Genomic DNA, 19904 nt, shown 5'->3' on the forward strand with positions numbered 1-19904 from the left:
ACGGTTATGGTAACTATGGTTTGGCTTTATCGAAACATGTCGTGTAAGGTGTCTAACACTGTGGAATAATACCCCCATGCCATTTCTGGACATGAGGATATTATTCCCCCCTTCTAGAGGGAAAGACATGTTAAAATCATACTTCACTGTTAGCCTCTGACCAAAGCCTCAGCATCACAAAATGGATGCTGCTGCCACGACACAAGTCTGACCTCCTGCAGCTGGGAGTGATCCCAGCCAGGGAGGCCTGGACAATAGGTTTCCTGCTTGGGGAGGTGCTAGCACCTCCCCAGACAGCCTTTAGTGTATTGGGGCAGGGTGGGCTGAAAGGAATGAGACATGCCTGGGGCACACAAGGTGTTCCTTGCATAGTCCAGTTCAAACCGGCGCTGGGGCACTCCAGCCCCAGCTCTGGCGCGAAACTGGACAAAGGGAAGTGGGTGTAACCACCCCCTCCCAGGTCCCACCCATAAGGCGTGACCTAGCAGGTATCCCAGCCCCCCAGATTAGTATAAGAGTGGGAGTTGGGCCTCAAGACTTTAGATTATCCTGAACCTGCAAACTTGAACAGAAACTCTGGACCTTCGACATTCGACGAAAGAAGAAGACTGAAGAATCTCCCTTGTGGCCAAGGAGTGGCCACCCTGTGCAAACAGGCACCATCAAGAGACTACCCTTTGCTTTGCCCACGTTCTACGAGGAACCGACTGCAGAGCCCGACCAGAGCCTTGACTTCCAGACTTCTCCGACCGCGATCCACAGCAGAGCTGAGATCCGTGGAGGCGACGAGCAACGTGGGACCGGCTACCTGGGAAAAGTGGCTAGTAACTTCAAGCGCAGCTTCTGAGGCACCCTCGAAGTTGTGCACCGGGAATTGAGAAGCCCCAACCCCAAGCATCATCTGCACCGAAGATCAGCCCCCCACACTCCACGAGTCCTGCGTGGGGCCCTTCTGCATTTTCCTGCTTGCCGCATCTGTCCGGTTGCTTGCCCGCTGGCTAGTGGCCTTTGTGACGACGCACCCTGAAATCTTCTGCGCTGGTTTGGCTCCTCCAGACTGGCTCCCGCTTCTCTGCAAAGAAGAAGCACCCCAGACCTTCCTGGTCTGCACCAGAAGCAAGTCCTCCGTTCTTCGTGGGTTCCGCTTGCCAAGGCTTGGTGAGTCCTAGTCCAACTTCGACGCCGCCGACAGCAAGAGCCTTCGTGGGACAGCTCGCCTCCTGGTCCTGGTCGTCCTCGACGCTTCCTGGTCCTCCTGGCTGCAGCGACAAGCTTCACCTTCACCTGCAATCTTCACAACATCGCCTGGTTCCTTCCTGGTTCCACGTGGTCACTGGCTAGTGACCTTGACTCTGTCCCTTCTGCTTGCAGGTCTCCTCTCTTCTTGATCCCGGCCTTGGGATCCACCGGACACTCTTCACTGACTGCCTGTCAGCATCTTTCTTCAGGCATCCATAGGAGTCGACGACGAAAACCGACGCAACTTCACCCCTATGCACCCGCAGCCTGTGGGCTAGGTAACTTGGGTACTCCGGTGCTCATCAGGATAGTGACTATCCTAGTGTCTAGTTTTCCAGTCTCGACTTCCTAGCTACTCCGGAAGTGTCCTAAATCTATCGTTTTCTAAACTGTACTATTGCTAGTGACTTTTACGCATTACGCGTGAGTGTTTCCACTCTGCACACGAATCCCGTGGGCCTCCCACTTCCTAACTAACGCTAGTGTAGTGTAGCCCCAGCGATTGCCTAGGCCTAGGCCTATTCTATTTCCGTGACAGTGGTCCTTATACCACTTACTTAGTATATGGTTTGCGTGGCCCCTAGGGCCTAACTGTATTACTTACCTGTGTGACTTAATGTATGCTTAAATAAGACTGTGTTGTACTTACCTCTAATCTCATAAAGAGTGCTGAGGGTTTGACTAGAATAAATACACTTTATTTTATATATATATCTGTTGTGGTGTCCTTTCATTTGGTATTCAAGGGATTATATATGGTATCACAGCTGGCTTCACATGCCATTCAGAGTTTAGCCTAAGACTGCTCTTGTCCATGCTACCACTAGGATAGCTGGTCTATAAGGTTGACTTTACAACCAATCACCATAAGGGTATTTGGACTGATATAAGGTGTACACTAGAACTAGTGACATCATACATCAGGCCAACTTCTCACATTGGTGAGCAGCGGTTGGGATCTGAGCTTGCTGTTGTAATACCATTGTAATCTTGAAATACTAAATTGAAAGATCACACAGATATTGTCTAGGTACATATAACATAGATTATAATACTTAAGTCCTACTGGACTTAGTAGTTGTAGGTTGAAGGGAGTAACACACCCTGACTACAACTACTAGAGAGGTTTAGTAGAAACAACTAGTGTAGGTAGGTGCACACACCACACCCTCACTAGATCATGTCTCTGAGAGGAGATCAAGTAGATGCTCTCTCAGGAGGGTCAGGTCTGCAGACCCCCTCTAGATATGATACCCTAACATTCCAGGAGATGAGACAATTGTGTACCTCCAGAGGAATAAAACAGGGTGCAAACCCTACCCTCCTTCAGTTAAGACAACTCCTAGAGGAGTATGATGCTCTTAGGGCCTCTCAGGCAGGTACCCTAGGTACAGAGGAGGGTCTACCCACCACAGAGGAGTCAGATGGGGCTTCAGATGGAGAGGTAGACAGCCAGGGCCAAGTAGGAAGACTTAGCCAGGCTATCCTAAGTTTACATGGGAGTTTGCATGGGGTCCCCCCATACAGACCCCCAAGTAGGCTTAACCAGAGAAACAGGAGGGACAGATCCCCTTCAAGGGAATCCATCCACTCCCATGTCTCTAGCATCTCTAGTGTTTCCTCTCACAGGGGAATGACTTCCCCTGAGAGAAAGGAACATGAAGCCAGAATGAGGGAAGCTAATCTGAGGATTCAGAGGGAAGAACGTGCCCTTGCCAAGGAGAAGCTTGCTCTGGCTAGAGAGCAAAAGTTAAGTGGGTCAGAACCCACTGGTGGCAGCAATATCCCTAAGGATAGAGACAGGCACTATGATAATAGAAACCTGAGCAAGATTGTCCCTCCCTACAAGTGTGGGGATGACATCCACAAATGGATAACTGCTTTGGAGAGAGCTTGCAAAGTACAGCAGGTACCCCAAAGTCAGTGGGCAGCTATCTTGTGGCTCTCCTTCTCTGAGAAAGGTAGAGACAAGCTCCTCACAGTTAGTGATGAGGATGCAGATAATTACACTGTCCTGAAGAGTGCTCTGATTGATGGGTTTGGCCTAACCACTGAACAATACAGGTTGTTGTTCAGGGATACCCAGAAGACACAGACTCAGGACTGGACTGACTTTGTAGATTGTGCCACTAAGGCTCTGGAAGGCTGGCTAATGGGAAGTAAGGTTAAGGACTATACAGGATTGTATAATTTGATCATGAGAGAACAAATACTTAACAACTGTCAAAACCAGCTATTGCATCAACACCTGATTGATTCTGATCTGACTTCTCCCCAAGAATTGGGAAAGAAGGCAGATAGATGGGTCAGGACTAGAGTTAAGCAGAAAAACCAGAACCAGGGCGGTGATCAGAAAAAGGCAGACCAGAAGGGTAATGATCAGAAACAAAAAGACCAGAAGTCTTCACCAGGCCCCCAAAAGGCTCAGGGGGAGGGTGGTCCCAAAAAGGATAAAAAGAAAGATGGCCAAAAGAAACCATGGTGCAACTATTGTAAGTCCAACTCACATTGGTTTAGTGAGTGCACCAAAAAGGATAAGCCCCCAGCCACCATTGCCCCTAAGGCAACTGTACCCCCTAGTTCAGCTGTAAGTGGTGGTTCCCAGCAAAAGGGTGTAGTAGGGTTAACCCTGGGAACTGAGGAGGATTCTGGCCTAGTCAGAGTACCTACTCAGGCTGTTCTGATCTGTGATGGGGACTTAGCTTTGTCCTCTACTGTAGGCCCCAGTAACCTGGGCAAGTACAGACAGACTCCTTTTATCAACCAAAGAATGGCTCAGGCCTACAGGGACACTGGGGCTAGTGTCACAATGGTGACACCTGCTTTTGTGGACCCTGGACAGATCATACTAGGTGAGAATTACCTAGTGACCAACGCTAGCAATGCCACTACCTCCCATAGTGTGGCTATTGTTAACTTCTCCTGGGGAGGGGTAACTGGCCTCAAGAAAGTTGTTGTTAGTTCAGACCTTCCTGTAGAGTGTTTACTGGGCAATGATCTTGAAACTTCAGTTTGGTCTGAAGTGGAGTATAGGACCCATGCAGAAATGCTGGGGATAGATGCACATGTCCTTGCTGTGACCAGGTCACAGGCCAAAAAGTGCACCACTGAACAAGTGCTGGATCCTGAAACTATGGACCAGTCACAACCCAAGAGAAAGAGCAGTAGGGTTAAGGCTGTGCCTTCCCCCCTGCCTCAGGTGGTGGATCAGCCCTCCCAGGAGGATGATTCTGAGAGCCCTGAAGGAACTGTCCTAGAAGAACTTGAACTTGATCAGGTGGAGTTTCTTGGGACAGGGGGACCTTCAAGGGTAGATCTGAGACAGGCTCAATTAGACTGCCCCTCTCTTGAACCCCTCAGACAGCTGGCTGCTGCTGAGGCTGCAGGGAATGCTCAAGGTACCCATAGAGTGTATTGGGATGAAGGGCTACTGTATTCAGAGGCTAGAGACCCCAAGCCTGGTGCATCCAGGAGGTTGGTCATACCACTGAAGTTCAGAGGCTTCCTTCTTACCTTGGCCCATGATATTCCCCTTGCAGGACATTTAGGCCAGAACAAGACTTGGGACAGGCTTGTCCCTCACTTTCACTGGCCCCATATGTCAGAAGATACTAAGGAGTTTTGTCGCTCCTGTGTCACCTGCCAAGCCAGTGGCAAATCAGGTGGCACCACAAAGGCCCCCCTCATACCACTACCTGTGGTGGGGGTCCCCTTTGAAAGAGTGGGCATAGATATTGTAGGACCAATGGACCCACAAACAGCATCTGGGCACAGATTCATACTGGTGATAGTGGACCATGCCACCAGGTACCCAGAAGCAATTCCCCTGAGGACCACAACAGCTCCTGTTGTGGCAAGGGCCCTGCTTGGAGTATTCTCCAGAGTGGGCTTTCCAAAGGAGGTCATTTCTGACAGAGGTGCCAACTTCATGTCAGGATACTTGACTGCAATGTGGAAGGAGTGTGGTGTTAACTACAAGTTCACCACACCCTATCACCCACAGTGCAATGGGCTTGTTGAGAGATTCAACAAGACCCTAAAGGGAATGATAAAAGGATTACCAGACAAGCTTAGGCGAAGATGGGACATCCTTTTACCCTGCCTTCTGTTTGCTTACAGAGAGGTCCCACAAAAGGGGGTTGGCTACAGCCCTTTTGAGCTTTTGTTTGGGCATCCTGTAAGAGGACCCCTGTGTTTGGTAAGGGAAGGATGGGAGAGACCTCTCAGACAACCCAAACTAGACATAGTGGATTATGTACTTGGTCTCCGCTCCAGGATGGCAGAGTATATGAAGAAGGCTTCTAAAAACCTTGAGGCAAGCCAAGAACTCCAAAAAGCTTGGCATGACCAAAAGGCTGTACTGACTGTTTACCAGCCAGGACAGAAAGTGTGGGTGTTGGAGCCAGTGGCCCCAGCAGCACTCCAAGACAAATGGTCTGGACCCCACACCATTGTTGAGAAAAAGGGAGAAGTCACCTACTTGGTGGACCTTGGGACTCCCAGAAGCCCCCACAGGGTGCTTCATGTCAACAGATTGAAGGCATATGTTGCCAGGGCAGACATGGGGCTACTCATGGCTACAGATGAGGGGCAGGAGGAAGAGAGTGACCCTCTTCCAGACCTGTTGACTCAGAACCCTGATGATGGCTCAGTTGATGGTGTGGTCTTTTCTGACAGCCTCACTGCCCATCAGCAACAGGACTGCAGGCAAGTCCTGCAGTCCTACAGACATATGTTCTCTCTGACCCCAAGTCAGACAAACTGGTGCACCCATGAGGTGGACACTGGTGACAGTCTGCCTGTGAAGAGTAAAATCTACAGGCAACCTGACCATGTCAGGGACTGCATAAAAGTTGAGGTACAAAAGATGTTGGAGCTGGGAGTCATTGAACCTTCAGAGAGCCCTTGGGCTAGTCCTGTAGTCCTTGTGCCAAAACCTCACACCCAAGATGGTAAGAGAGAGATGAGGTTTTGCGTGGATTACAGAGGTCTCAATGCTGTCACTAGGACAGATGCCCACCCAATACCTAGGGCAGATGAGCTCATTGACAGACTGGCAGCTGCTAAGTTTTTGAGCACATTTGACCTGACAGCAGGCTACTGGCAAATCAGACTAGCTGAGAATGCAAAGGCCAAAACTGCTTTCTCGACCCCAGGAGGACATTATCAATTTGTGGTAATGCCCTTTGGTTTGAAGAATGCACCTGCCACTTTCCAAAGGTTGGTGAATCAAGTCCTTACTGGGTTGGATGATTATTGTGCAGCTTATCTTGATGATATTGCTGTCTTTAGCTCCACCTGGGAGGATCACCTGGTCCACCTGAGGAATGTTTTAGAGGCCCTGCAAAAGGCAGGCCTCACTATCAAGGCCACTAAGTGCCAGATAGGGCAGAGCAAGGTTGTATACCTGGGCCACCTAGTTGGTGGGGGTCAGGTTCAACCACTGGAGAGCAAGATCCAGACCATAAAGGACTGGACTCCTCCAACTACCCAGACTCAGGTCAGAGCTTTCTTGGGCCTGACTGGGTACTACAGAAAGTTTGTTAAGAACTATGGGTCCATAGTGACACCACTTAATGACTTGACCTCCAAGAAGATGCCAAAGAAAGTTCAGTGGACAGTAAGCTGTCAAAAAGCATTTGATGACCTGAAGCAGGCCATGTGCAGTGCACCTATTCTGAAAAGTCCAGACTACTCCAAAGAGTTCATTGTCCAGACAGATGCTTCTGAGTTAGGTGTGGGAGCTGTTCTTTCACAACTGAATGTAGATGGTCAAGACCAGCCCATTGCTTTTATAAGTAGAAGGCTGACCCCTAGAGAGAAACGTTGGTCAGCTATTGAGAGGGAGGCCTTTGCTGTGGTTTGGGCCCTGAAGAAGCTGAGGCGCCATACTTGTTTGGCACTCACTTCAAGATTCAGACAGACCATAAGCCCCTCTTGTGGCTAAATCAGATGAAGGGTGAAAATCCCAAACTTCTTAGGTGGTCCATTTCCCTACAGGGGATGGACTTCACAGTGGAACATAGACCTGGGACTGACCATGCCAATGCAGATGGACTCTCCAGATATTTCCACTTAGAACATGAAGACTCAACTGGTCAAGGTTAGTTTAATGTCCCTAAGTTTGGGGGGGGGGGGGGTTGTGTAGGAGAGTAGGGTCTGCTTTCTATGTTCACCCCCACTTTTTGCTTTTGCTTTACTGGTTTTCGACTTAGATGTGGCTGTGGGCCTGCTAATCAGACCCACAGCCCTGCTGTTCTCTCTCTAAATTAATACTATGTACTTTAGGTGCATAACCCATTTGGATAGGATCACCTTATTGGCCCCTGTACAGTGTACCCTAGGTACCCAGGGCATAGGTGTACCCTAGGCCTACCAGGGGCTGCAGCATGTATTATGCCACCCCTGGCCTGGCCTTCCATTTTGACACAACTGGCTGATCACTCAGCTGGGGCAAGGTCGTGTAATCACCCCTTGCTTAGGTGTAGTATTCCTATACCTAACTTACATATATACACATGTGTACCTATCAGTCACTCCTATGGCAGGCCTTAACAATCCTGGAGGCAGAGTGCTTGGTAACATGTGAGATGGTGCTCTAGCATGAGCTGAGCCTGTCTGCAGCTTTCGGAACCATGTCCTTATAGCTGTTCTATGATATAGCCTACCATATACTCTTAAAGTGCCTTATAATCTTAGACGGTTATGGTAACTATGGTTTGGCTTTATCGAAACATGTCGTGTAAGGTGTCTAACACTGTGGAATAATACCCCCCTGCCATTTCTGGACATGAGGATATTATTCCCCCCTTCTAGAGGGAAAGACATGTTAAAATCATACTTCACTGTTAGCCTCTGACCAAAGCCTCAGCATCACAAAATGGATGCTGCTGCCACGACACAAGTCTGACCTCCTGCAGCTGGGAGTGATCCCAGCCAGGGAGGCCTGGACAATAGGTTTCCTGCTTGGGGAGGTGCTAGCACCTCCCCAGACAGCCTTTAGTGTATTGGGGCAGGGTGGGCTGAAAGGAATGAGACATGCCTGGGGCACACAAGGTGTTCCTTGCATAGTCCAGTTCAAACCGGCGCTGGGGCACTCCAGCCCCAGCTCTGGCGCGAAACTGGACAAAGGGAAGTGGGTGTAACCACCCCCTCCCAGGTCCCACCCATAAGGCGTGACCTAGCAGGTATCCCAGCCCCCCAGATTAGTATAAGAGTGGGAGTTGGGCCTCAAGACTTTAGATTATCCTGAACCTGCAAACTTGAACAGAAACTCTGGACCTTCGACATTCGACGAAAGAAGAAGACTGAAGAATCTCCCTTGTGGCCAAGGAGTGGCCACCCTGTACAAACAGGCACCATCAAGAGACTACCCTTTGCTTTGCCCACGTTCTACGAGGAACCGACTGCAGAGCCCGACCAGAGCCTTGACTTCCAGACTTCTCCGACCCTGATCCACATCCACAGCAGAGCTGAGATCCGTGGAGGCGACGAGCAACGTGGGACCGGCTACCTGGGAAAAGTGGCTAGTAACTTCAAGCGCAGCTTCTGAGGCACCCTCGAAGTTGTGCACCGGGGATTGAGAAGCCCCAACCCCAAGCATCATCTGCACCGAAGATCAGCCCCCCACACTCCACGAGTCCTGCGTGGGGCCCTTCTGCATTTTCCTGCTTGCCGCATCTGTCCGGTTGCTTGCCCGCTGGCTAGTGGCCTTTGTGACGACGCACCCTGAAATCTTCTGCGCTGGTTTGGCTCCTCCAGACTGGCTCCCGCTTCTCTGCAAAGAAGAAGCACCCCAGACCTTCCTGGTCTGCACCAGAAGCAAGTCCTCCGTTCTTCGTGGGTTCCGCTTGCCAAGGCTTGGTGAGTCCTAGTCCAACTTCGACGCCGCCGACAGCAAGAGCCTTCGTGGGACAGCTCGCCTCCTGGTCCTGGTCGTCCTCGACGCTTCCTGGTCCTCCTGGCTGCAGCGACAAGCTTCACCTTCACCTGCAATCTTCACGACATCGCCTGGTTCCTTCCTGGTTCCACGTGGTCACTGGCTAGTGACCTTGACTCTGTCCCTTCTGCTTGCAGGTCTCCTCTCTTCTTGATCCCGGCCTTGGGATCCACCGGACACTCTTCACTGACTGCCTGTCAGCATCTTTCTTCAGGCATCCATAGGAGTCGACGACGAAAACCGACGCAACTTCACCCCTATGCACTCGCAGCCTGTGGGCTAGGTAACTTGGGTACTCCGGTGCTCATCAGGATAGTGACTATCCTAGTGTCTAGTTTTCCTGTCTCGACTTCCTAGCTACTCCGGAAGTGTCCTAAATCTATCGTTTTCTAAACTGTACTATTGCTAGTGACTTTTACGCATTACGCATGAGTGTTTCCACTCTGCACCCGAATCCCGTGGGCCTCCCACTTCCTAACTAACGCTAGTGTAGTGTAGCCCCAGCGATTCCCTAGGCCTAGGCCTATTCTATTTCCGTGACAGTGGTCCTTATACCACTTACTTAGTATATGGTTTGCGTGGCCCCTAGGGCCTAACTGTATTACTTACCTGTGTGACTTAATGTATGCTTAAATAAGACTGTGTTGTACTTACCTCTAATCTCATAAAGAGTGCTGAGGGTTTGACTAGAATAAATACACTTTATTTTATATATATATCTGTTGTGGTGTCCTTTCATTTGGTATTCAAGGGATTATATATGGTATCACAGCTGGCTTCACATGCCATTCAGAGTTTAGCCTAAGACTGCTCTTGTCCATGCTACCACTAGGATAGCTGGTCTATAAGGTTGACTTTACAACCAATCACCATAAGGGTATTTGGACTGATATAAGGTGTACACTAGAACTACTGACATCATACATCAGGCCAACTTCTCACAACGCATACTTGCATTCACACTCGAGCATAGGTGTATCCACCGACGCTGACCTTCAGGGACCACTTTCATTGGGGGAACACGACTGGTAGGTGTAGCAGTGTGCGACCAATCTGGTTTAACTTTATATTCAGGCTCCCTTGAGCCGGTGGAGTCGACGGACTCATGGTTACGCACCTGCGCGCTACGAGAGGTACTAGACCTGATAACTATTTTAGCAGCTTACACAGCAACCCCACACATTTTCCTACTCCCTGCTGACGAGAGGCAACTACCTCGAAACACGTGTCCAGGGATGGCACAGGCCACGCATACTTGCATTCACACTCGAGCATAGGTGTATCCGCCGACGCTGACCTTCAGGGACCACTTTCATTGGGGGAACACGACTGGTAGGTGTAGCAGTGTGCGACCAATCTGGTTTAACTTTATATTCAGGCTCCCTTGAGCCGGTGGAGTCGACGGACTCATGGTTACGCACCTGCGCGCTACGAGAGGTACTAGACCTGATAACGATTTTAGCAGCTTACACAGCAACCCCACACATTTTCCTACTCCCTGCTGACGAGAGGCAACTACCTCGAAACACGTGTCCAGGGATGGCACACGCCACGCATACTTGCATTCACACTCGAGCATAGGTGTATCCGCCGACGCTGACCTTCAGGGACCACTTTCATTGGGGGAACACGACTGGTAGGTGTAGCAGTGTGCGACCAATCTGGTTTAACTTTATATTCAGGCTCCTTTGAGCCGGTGGAGTCGACGGACTCATGGTTACGCACCTGCGCGCTACGAGAGGTACTAGACCTGATAACGATTTTAGCAGCTTACACAGCAACCCCACACATTTTCCTACTCCCTGCTGACGAGAGGCAACTACCTCGAAACACGTGTCCAGGGATGGCACACGCCACGCATACTTGCATTCACACTCGAGCATAGGTGTATCCGCCGACGCTGACCTTCAGGGACCACTTTCATTGGGGGAACACGACTGGTAGGTGTAGCAGTGTGCGACCAATCTGGTTTAACTTTATATTCAGGCTCCCTTGAGCCGGTGGAGTCGACGGACTCATGGTTACGCACCTGCGCGCTACGAGAGGTACTAGACCTGATAACGATTTTAGCAGCTTACACAGCAACCCCACACATTTTCCTACTCCCTGCTGACGAGAGGCAACTACCTCGAAACACGTGTCCAGGGATGGCACACGCCACGCATACTTGCATTCACACTCGAGCATAGGTGTATCCGCCGACGCTGACCTTCAGGGACCACTTTCATTGGGGGAACACGACTGGTAGGTGTAGCAGTGTGCGACCAATCTGGTTTAACTTTATATTCAGGCTCCCTTGAGCCGGTGGAGTCGACGGACTCATGGTTACGCACCTGCGCGCTACGAGAGGTACTAGACCTGATAACGATTTTAGCAGCTTACACAGCAACCCCACACATTTTCCTACTCCCTGCTGACGAGAGGCAACTACCTCGAAACACGTGTCCAGGGATGGCACACGCCACGCATACTTGCATTCACACTCGAGCATAGGTGTATCCGCCGACGCTGACCTTCAGGGACCACTTTCATTGGGGGAACACGACTGGTAGGTGTAGCAGTGTGCGACCAATCTGGTTTAACTTTATATTCAGGCTCCCTTGAGCCGGTGGAGTCGACGGACTCATGGTTACGCACCTGCGCGCTACGAGAGGTACTAGACCTGATAACGATTTTAGCAGCTTACACAGCAACCCCACACATATTCCTACTCCCTGCTGACGAGAGGCAACTACCTCGAAACACGTGTCCAGGGATGGCACACGCCACGCATACTTGCATTCACACTCGAGCATAGGTGTATCCGCCGACGCTGACCTTCAGGGACCACTTTCATTGGGGGAACACGACTGGTAGGTGTAGCAGTGTGCGACCAATCTGGTTTAACTTTATATTCAGGCTCCCTTGAGCCGGTGGAGTCGACGGACTCATGGTTACGCACCTGCGCGCTACGAGAGGTACTAGACCTGATAACGATTTTAGCAGCTTACACAGCAACCCCACACATTTTCCTACTCCCTGCTGACGAGAGGCAACTACCTCGAAACACGTGTCCAGGGATGGCACACGCCACGCATACTTGCATTCACACTCGAGCATAGGTGTATCCGCCGACGCTGACCTTCAGGGACCACTTTCATTGGGGGAACACGACTGGTAGGTGTAGCAGTGTGCGACCAATCTGGTTTAACCTAACGTAGGATACATTTATTTTGCTACCCCAGTGAGCAAAAGTTGAAAATTCTACTTTGCATTAATAAAACACTCAAAGTTTGGCCACTGTACTTATTCCAGTGGTCCTTTTGCAGTAAAGTTACCAGACATGGGTAAAGATGTCGAACACTGGCTGCTACTAAAACCGCAGCCTCTGGGCTGCTCCAGTCTCCCCTCCCACATTCCCTATCTAGCCACCAACAAATACTTGGGCCTTCTTTTGTGTGGCAAATCTTTACCCTACTTTGTCTGCCTTGCCTGGTGAGCTCATATTGTATTCAAAATTAAATCTGGATTCTAGTTCTCTCGTGTTAATTCTTTGGCTCCCACCTTTGCTCTCTGCACCCCAGGTTTAGCCATGCTAGGTAGTTGGTATTGCATGCTTCTAGAGGTCAAGGGATCCCTACTATTAAAAGTTGTCAAATCTTCTACCCTCCCATAGACCTGGTGCGCTCAGAGCATCCCATGGACCATGCGCTCCTAATCAATTTCTACAAGTCTTTCAGTGAAATCTGAGCTGTGCATCCCCTTGAACAAAAACCCTCTAACAGCCATTGTTCTGCCAAATGCATATTACTTAATTGATCACAAACGGACTGAATTTTAGTCACCTGCTGCAGAGATGTTTGTGTCCAGCAATTTTCAGGGGATAATAAAAGTAAATAACTTGTGATAAATCAATTTGCTGGAGAGATCTGTGTTATGTCTAGTCAGTTTTGACTGCTCATAAAGCATCATAGAAAGTTAAAGCACAACATGCAGATCAGATTTGTATTTTATCTAGATAGCGGAGTGTTACTGATTTTGTCAGATCCTTCTATTTGCAGCACATAAGTTAAAATCCTTCTAATATAGCACCGTGAGCTGTGAGCCGGCATCAAACTGGCATTCAAACTGCAATGCATGGGTTCTAATTTTCCCCTCCTCTTTCGTTATTCTAAGAGTTTAAACAATTGTTCCCGTGGGTAGTTTTAAAGTCTTATTAGTTTAGACACCTCCCAGCCACTGCTTTACGTTTTAGATCCCGACTTTGTTTTCCCAGACCAAGCATTGATATCTGTATGATGTAGCGCCTAAACCTTGTAACTCTCATTGTCTTGTGTAACATTCTCTGTACACTGATTTACTTAAGAAGTGATTTATCGTCTTTCGTTTGCGAGATGTAAAACACTGTGACACCCTACATTGGGATGAGTAGCGATATAAAGGAAATTAAATGAAGAGTAAAAGCTTTTAAATTGTTGTTAATGTGATTACCCAACAGACGCTACAATGACAATCTTATTGTGCATGCATCTCTTACATACAGGAGTTCAACAAAGTCAAGAAACTGCCTCCAAATTATAGTTTCTCTTAAATACTTGTAAAGTTTTCCTCCATCACATTGGCATTTAGCTGTTAGTCTTCAGATACCTCCCAACCAGTATGAGACTTCTTCAGAAGGAGGGCTGATATCCCTAAAACTGAGGCCTTTGTATTCGGTGGGTGAATTTCCTCCAATTGTCTGTTAAAGTACGTGTTGCAGAATCCCATACAGTGGACGACTATCCCTTCTCTTTTTATAGTTTAGAATTGTTGTGATGTCCCTTTTAGGTGAAGCTGTTTGTCCTTTGTAAAAATAGGAGAGTCGAGCCAGGCATGTAGTCAGTGGCGTTGTCACAGCATTTCATGCCTTAAATTTGAAAGAAGTCCTCTGGGGTGCCCCTTTACTATGAAATGGAGCTCTTTCAACCTGTAGCTATAACTATAGACACGCCGATGCTCATGCACTGCTAGCAATGGTTTGTTTTTCCTGGCTTTGTGGTATTTTTTTTTTTACTGTTCTTTTTATTGGCATTTGCGTGGTGCATGTCTACCATTGGAATGGGGCTTGGCTATGTTTTGAGGCCCCCTTGCACTGATCTGCAGTGGGCCCCTCTTTACCTTCTGCTGGCTCTGCATGTAGCTATTTATACTTGTATCTATGCTGTGTGATGAAAACAAATGGACAAGATTGGTGAGGAAAATTCAAGGGCGGGGGTGGTGGGGATACTTGTTGGTTGTGCTGTTATTGTCCAGTATTTGTTTTTGTTTCGAAAGCTTTTTGCAACTTTTTTTATTATTATTTATTTTCTGTAGTTACACAAGCACTTAACATACAAAATGTCATATTACTAATACCTCATTTGCGTATCACATTCTCTTAAGAGACTTAAGGATAGTTTCATACCAGCATTTTTATTTTGTACTCGTTTTATTTGGCATCCCACATCAGTTAAACGTTCTAGCAAGGATAACAAGCATTGGCATAGCCAATAGGTCTCGCCTTTGGGACCTTATAAGTGTATAGTTATCCAGCACAATATCCTTGGTGCAACAACATTAACTGTTGCATGGCTAAACACTTATAAGGTCCCAAAGGTGAGACCTATTGGCTATGCCAATGCTTGTTTAAATATGGGATGCATTACGGCCCTTTACACAAAGATGTAATGTTGCCCGATTCAAAGACCTATATAAATAGTGTAGGAAAATGCCCCTTTTGTCATGGTTACCCCCTAACTTTTTGCCTGATAACTGATGTTAACTTGACTGAGTGTGTGCTGGGATCCTGCTAACCAGGCCCCAGCACCTGTGTTCTTTCCCTAAACTGTACCATTTTTCTCATAATTGGCACACCTCTGGCCCACATATAAGTCCCTTGTAAAAGGTACCAATAGTACCAAGGGCCATGTGACCAGAGAAGGTCCCTTAGGGCTGCAGCATGTATTGTGCCACCCTAAAGAACTCCACACCAAGCACATACACACCCAATGGCTATGTGTTGTGGTGTGGCTAAACTAAAAGAGTTGACATGGCACACCTTCATGTGTGCCATGCCTACACACCACTACCTGTGGCATAGGTAAGTCACCCCTCTGGCAGTCCTTACAGCACTAAGGCAGGGTGCACAATACCACCGTCAAGGGCATAGCTGCATAAGCAATATGTCCCTAAAGTGTCTTAGTCCATTCTTGGACACTGTAAGTGCAGTGAAGCCATTTTGAGTGCATGGGCTGGGAGTTTGTCACCACAAACCTTACAGCTCCATGCTGGCTAACTATACCGCTTTTTGGTACAGTATATACCAAACCAAAATAGTACCCTCCCTTTTAAACAACAATGTAGTAAGGAGATAAAGATGCACCTATACTCCACCACACTCCGAGGTAAGAAAAGGAAAGACCTTTTTCTATATACAAACCCTCACCCACTCTAATAGTGGCATGCTTCATCATCGGGTTCACTCTGACTCCTAAAGATCAGGGTGGGCTCAACCTTATTCCAGGGAGCTCTTCGGATAAGTATTTGTTTTTTGGGGGTTATATACCCACAAAAAAACAAATACTTCTTCGAAGAGCTTAAAAGGGAGGATACTATTTAGGATTTTGTTCATTTTATAGGGAGTATGTATTCCCTCTCCTTCAACATATGAAAGGATCTTTCTACCCTTCTGGACTCAGGAGTCGCTCTCCAGGTCCTAACTGGTTAAGATAGTATATACAGAGCCAGCTTCCTACAAATAGGTTGTGAAGTAGTACACTCCAAAGATTGGGGTCAGCATTAACTATACCCCCAAGATGGCCTTCGCATTAGTGGGCCACCACAAAAGAGCTGCTCTAATCTTTTTTGTCTATAACTGGCACCCTTGGTTATCATCCATGGTGACACTTTGGGCAGCCATGCCAGGACCAGTCAAAACTTTGTTGTCTACTAACTCAGTCTGACCCAAAAATGGCACCCGAATAATTATTTTCAGTTTAAGATCATTAGAGTCAAAATACCTGGGGCCACTGCTAGTATATTGGTCTGAAGCCTGTGGGTTCTCAGATTTGCTGTTTAAGTTAGGAATATATATTTGTAAATGTATGCTAACTGCTGCCAAACTACTCACCCAAGCTTCCATTTTGTATCTTCTCAACAAAGCGCACTGACTTGGTAGATACAGTACAGCTCCAGAAGTAGCAGGGACATGGAACAAGCCAGTCATACACCACAGTAAGTCCCATGCAGCCCCAGTCCAAGCAGTGACACAATCTACAGTCAAGTGCAGTTCCCGCCTCGGTCAAATTCAAATGCAAGTAGCAGATAGACATCCCACTCAGGCCCAAGCAGTCCTAGTCTAGGCCAACATCTGTTGCAGGCAGCGGACATACACAGCAGTCAGTCACATGCAGTCGCAGCCTAGACAGCCATCAGTTGCAGCACCAGACATACATCGCAGTCATTCTTACGCGATCCCAACCACGGCAACATCAGTTGCAGGCAGCAGACACAACACAGCAGTGCCAGTATAGGACAACATCAGGTGTAAGCAGAAAACACACAGCAGCCAGTCCCAGATAGCACCAAATTAGGCCAACATCAGATGCAGGCACCAGACACACACCACAGTCAGTACCAGGCACCCAGTCTAGGACAATATCAGTTACAAGCAGCAAAGACACTCTGCAGTCAGTCCTAGGCAGTTCCAAGGTAGCCAAACATCAGTTACATGCAGCAGACACACATCATAGGCAGTCTCAGTCTGGAACAACATCAGTTACATGCAGCAGACACACATCATAGGCAGTCTCAGTCTGGAACAACATCAGTTACAGGCAGTAGGCACTCACCGCAGTCAGTCCATGCAGTCCCGCCCTAGGCCAACATCTCTGTCAGTCCCAGTCTAGGACAACTTACGTAGCAGACACTCACCGCAGTCTGTCACCCGAGGACCAGCCTCGGTCAACTTCAGTTGAAGGCAGTAGACACACACCGCAGTCAGTCACAATCTATGACATCAGTTGCAGGTAGTGGTTGCACACCTCGGTCAAATTTAGTCAAGGACAACATCAGCTGCAGAGGCACACCACATTCAGTCCTCTGCTTTCCTTCCTAGGACCAGATCAATTGCAGGCAGCAGACAAACACCACACTTAGTCCCAGTCTAGGGCGACATGAGTGGCAGGCCGCAGCCGCACACCACAGTCGGTCCTATGTAGTAGCTTCCTAGGCCGTTATCAGTTGCAGGGGCAGACAGCCCACCGCAGTCAGCCCCATGCAGCTGAGGCAGAATTAGAGATGGTCTAGATACAAAAACACCGTCAGTGCCACGACGCGAGCACAGGCAGCAGGCACTCATCGCAGCCACATGAAGTAGCAGCAGTGAGAGGCAGCAAGCACGCTGATCTCAGAGTGGGCACTGCAGTAAACAGTCGGAAGGCGCACACTTTTTTAGGTCTCGCCTGAGACAGCGCTTTAGCGCTGCTCTCGCGAGAGCTTTTGTTAAAGGGGGATCTGGAAGTGCAAACGAGTGCTTTTCAGGCCTCCAAATACAGTGCATGTGCGCCGGGCGCGCGCACCATTTGGCAGCCTGAAAAGCACTGCCTGATCACTTTCACGGCCGCTTTGATGTCCTCAGTGAGCCGCGCGGCCACTGAGGACTTCAAAGCGGCCGTGAAAGTGCACACTATTTGTCACCCCCTTCCTGCTTGTTCAATATTCTGTACTTCATCTCTAGCGCTCTATCCTTTCTTACAGCATTCCTTTCACTCGAGGTCCCTCGCCTCTCCCTCAAGCAGCATCAGTCTCTTTCTCTCAGTACATCCCTCTTCCTCCCCTAAAATCAATGTCAAATGTGTCCTTAAGGTAGCTAGCTGCGTGTCTGTCTATCTATCTATCCATTCGGACACAAATTCAGATTTAATGACATATGCCCAGGCCTATTTTTTCTCTCTTGTTTGATGTGCGTTCTGAACACACATACACATAAATGCACACACAACACGCATCCATTTAAATTTGCTAACACACACTCGCTCTCTCACACAGTGAGGCATTTTTCAAACACACACTCATTATTAACACATTCTCAAAAACTCTAATACACACTCACGCCATTTCAAACCAGTAAAAGCACTAACACACGGCAGCAGGAACGCATACCTCCACTCACCACACATTGCACTATTTCACACACGCACACTGCTTCTCTCGCGGCCTCGTCACACACATGCACAACTCCACTCTGACTGTCTTTGCTATTGAGAACCAGTGGACACGTGCTTTCTCATGCTTGTTTTACTCTCGATCGTAAATGTTGTATTTCACTTATATGTCTCTCAGCATTAGCAGGTTTTCTCCCCAATCGTTTTCCCGTGGTATTTTCCCTTTTTTGCACGTCTCTTCCTCTTACACATCTCAATCGTTTGGCCGAGTCTCTCCCAGCTGAATGTAAAAGTAACAAGCATTTGCAATTCAATAGGTCTCGCATTATTTAAGTTTGAGCTATTGGCATTGCTAAATAATGCAACACCAATAGTCTTTTGAACAATAGTCGACCCAGCAGGAGAGTTACTTCCCTACTATTTAACTCCCTGGCATACGAAACATTCATAGAAGCACCAAATACCGCTTATGGCTGGCTGAAAAGCGAGCCTTTTTTTTGCATGCAGCACAATTACAACACGGGCCCAGATACAGCTAACCTCTAAGAAGCTTCAAGCAGGCGACTGTGAAGGCCATAAACCACCCCCCTTTCAGTGCGAACACAAGGGATTGTAAACATCAAGGGGCCTTCATGCAGAGCTCAAAGACCTCATAAATCAGGTGCTTATCTCTGGGAAGCTCATTCCTTAGCTGCCCTCTAAGCAGGGACAGGGAGGCAGGATTACGGTTCCAGCAACAAACAAGCATTTGCAATGCAATAGGTCTCGTATTTACACGAGTTTAAGCTATTGGCATTGTAAATGACAATGCCTTCTATTTAGGTTTTAAAAACAAAAATAAAAGGCATTGTCATTTGCAATGTCAATATCTCAAACTCGCGTAAATGCGAGACCTATTGCATTGCAAATGCTTGTCCTTTCTAGCAGTTTAAACACAGAAGGCAGCAGAATGCCTCCCCTCTGAACTCTGCGCAGCCAGCAGCGCTCTTTAACCTCTTCAAAACAGTCTCTACTGAGGCCGACAATGGCAGAGATACAGGCAAAACGGACTGGGCAGACATGCCAAGCAGGCAGGAGACGTGGCAGTGCAGTGCCTTGGTTTCAGGCAGACCCTTTACAACAGACATTGGGCTCAAAGGGCTTCTGCCTCCCCCCCGCCCCCTCCCGTTGTGTGTGGCAGCCCGGGATGAGACAGCTTCCCGGGTACACACACAGCGGCACCCGAGTATCTCACAGGTCACCCCTTCTTAGAGCCCCTGCAGCTCCACTTTGCCTAAGAATTAGACCCCCCCCCCAACATTTTTCTTAGGCTGCCCCCGAAATTTGTCTCTCTGACTACAGACAACCACAAACGTCATCTGAGGGGCAACACAGACAACGGCTGACATGAAATTAAGTCCCAGCACAACTAACACCTCACAGTCCCAACCGTCCCTGGCTACACAAAGGACGGCCAGGCAGCACGTAACCACGCCTGTGCGTTAAATTCCAGCCCCATAACAGGCAGGGATGCGCACCTCGACACAGGCGGCAAACACAGTTTCAGCATGCACACGAGGGGAGCA

The 19904-nt window shown here is 48.6% G+C and overlaps 2 protein-coding genes across 3 annotated transcripts in view; one reads left to right on the top strand and one right to left on the bottom strand.

Moving 5' to 3' along the window:
- MARVELD3 (MARVEL domain containing 3) overlaps positions 1 to 19904 on the top strand; it is an 813614-nt gene that overhangs the window by 695223 nt on the left and 98487 nt on the right. The gene's annotated exons all lie outside the window — the stretch shown is intronic.
- Positions 1 to 19904, bottom strand: part of LOC146776306 (uncharacterized) — a 230267-nt gene that overhangs the window by 210135 nt on the left and 228 nt on the right. The gene's annotated exons all lie outside the window — the stretch shown is intronic.

The sequence above is a fragment of the Triturus cristatus genome, chromosome 12 (assembly GCF_964204655.1).
Source record: "Triturus cristatus chromosome 12, aTriCri1.1, whole genome shotgun sequence".
Classification (NCBI taxonomy): Eukaryota; Metazoa; Chordata; class Amphibia; order Caudata; family Salamandridae; genus Triturus; species Triturus cristatus.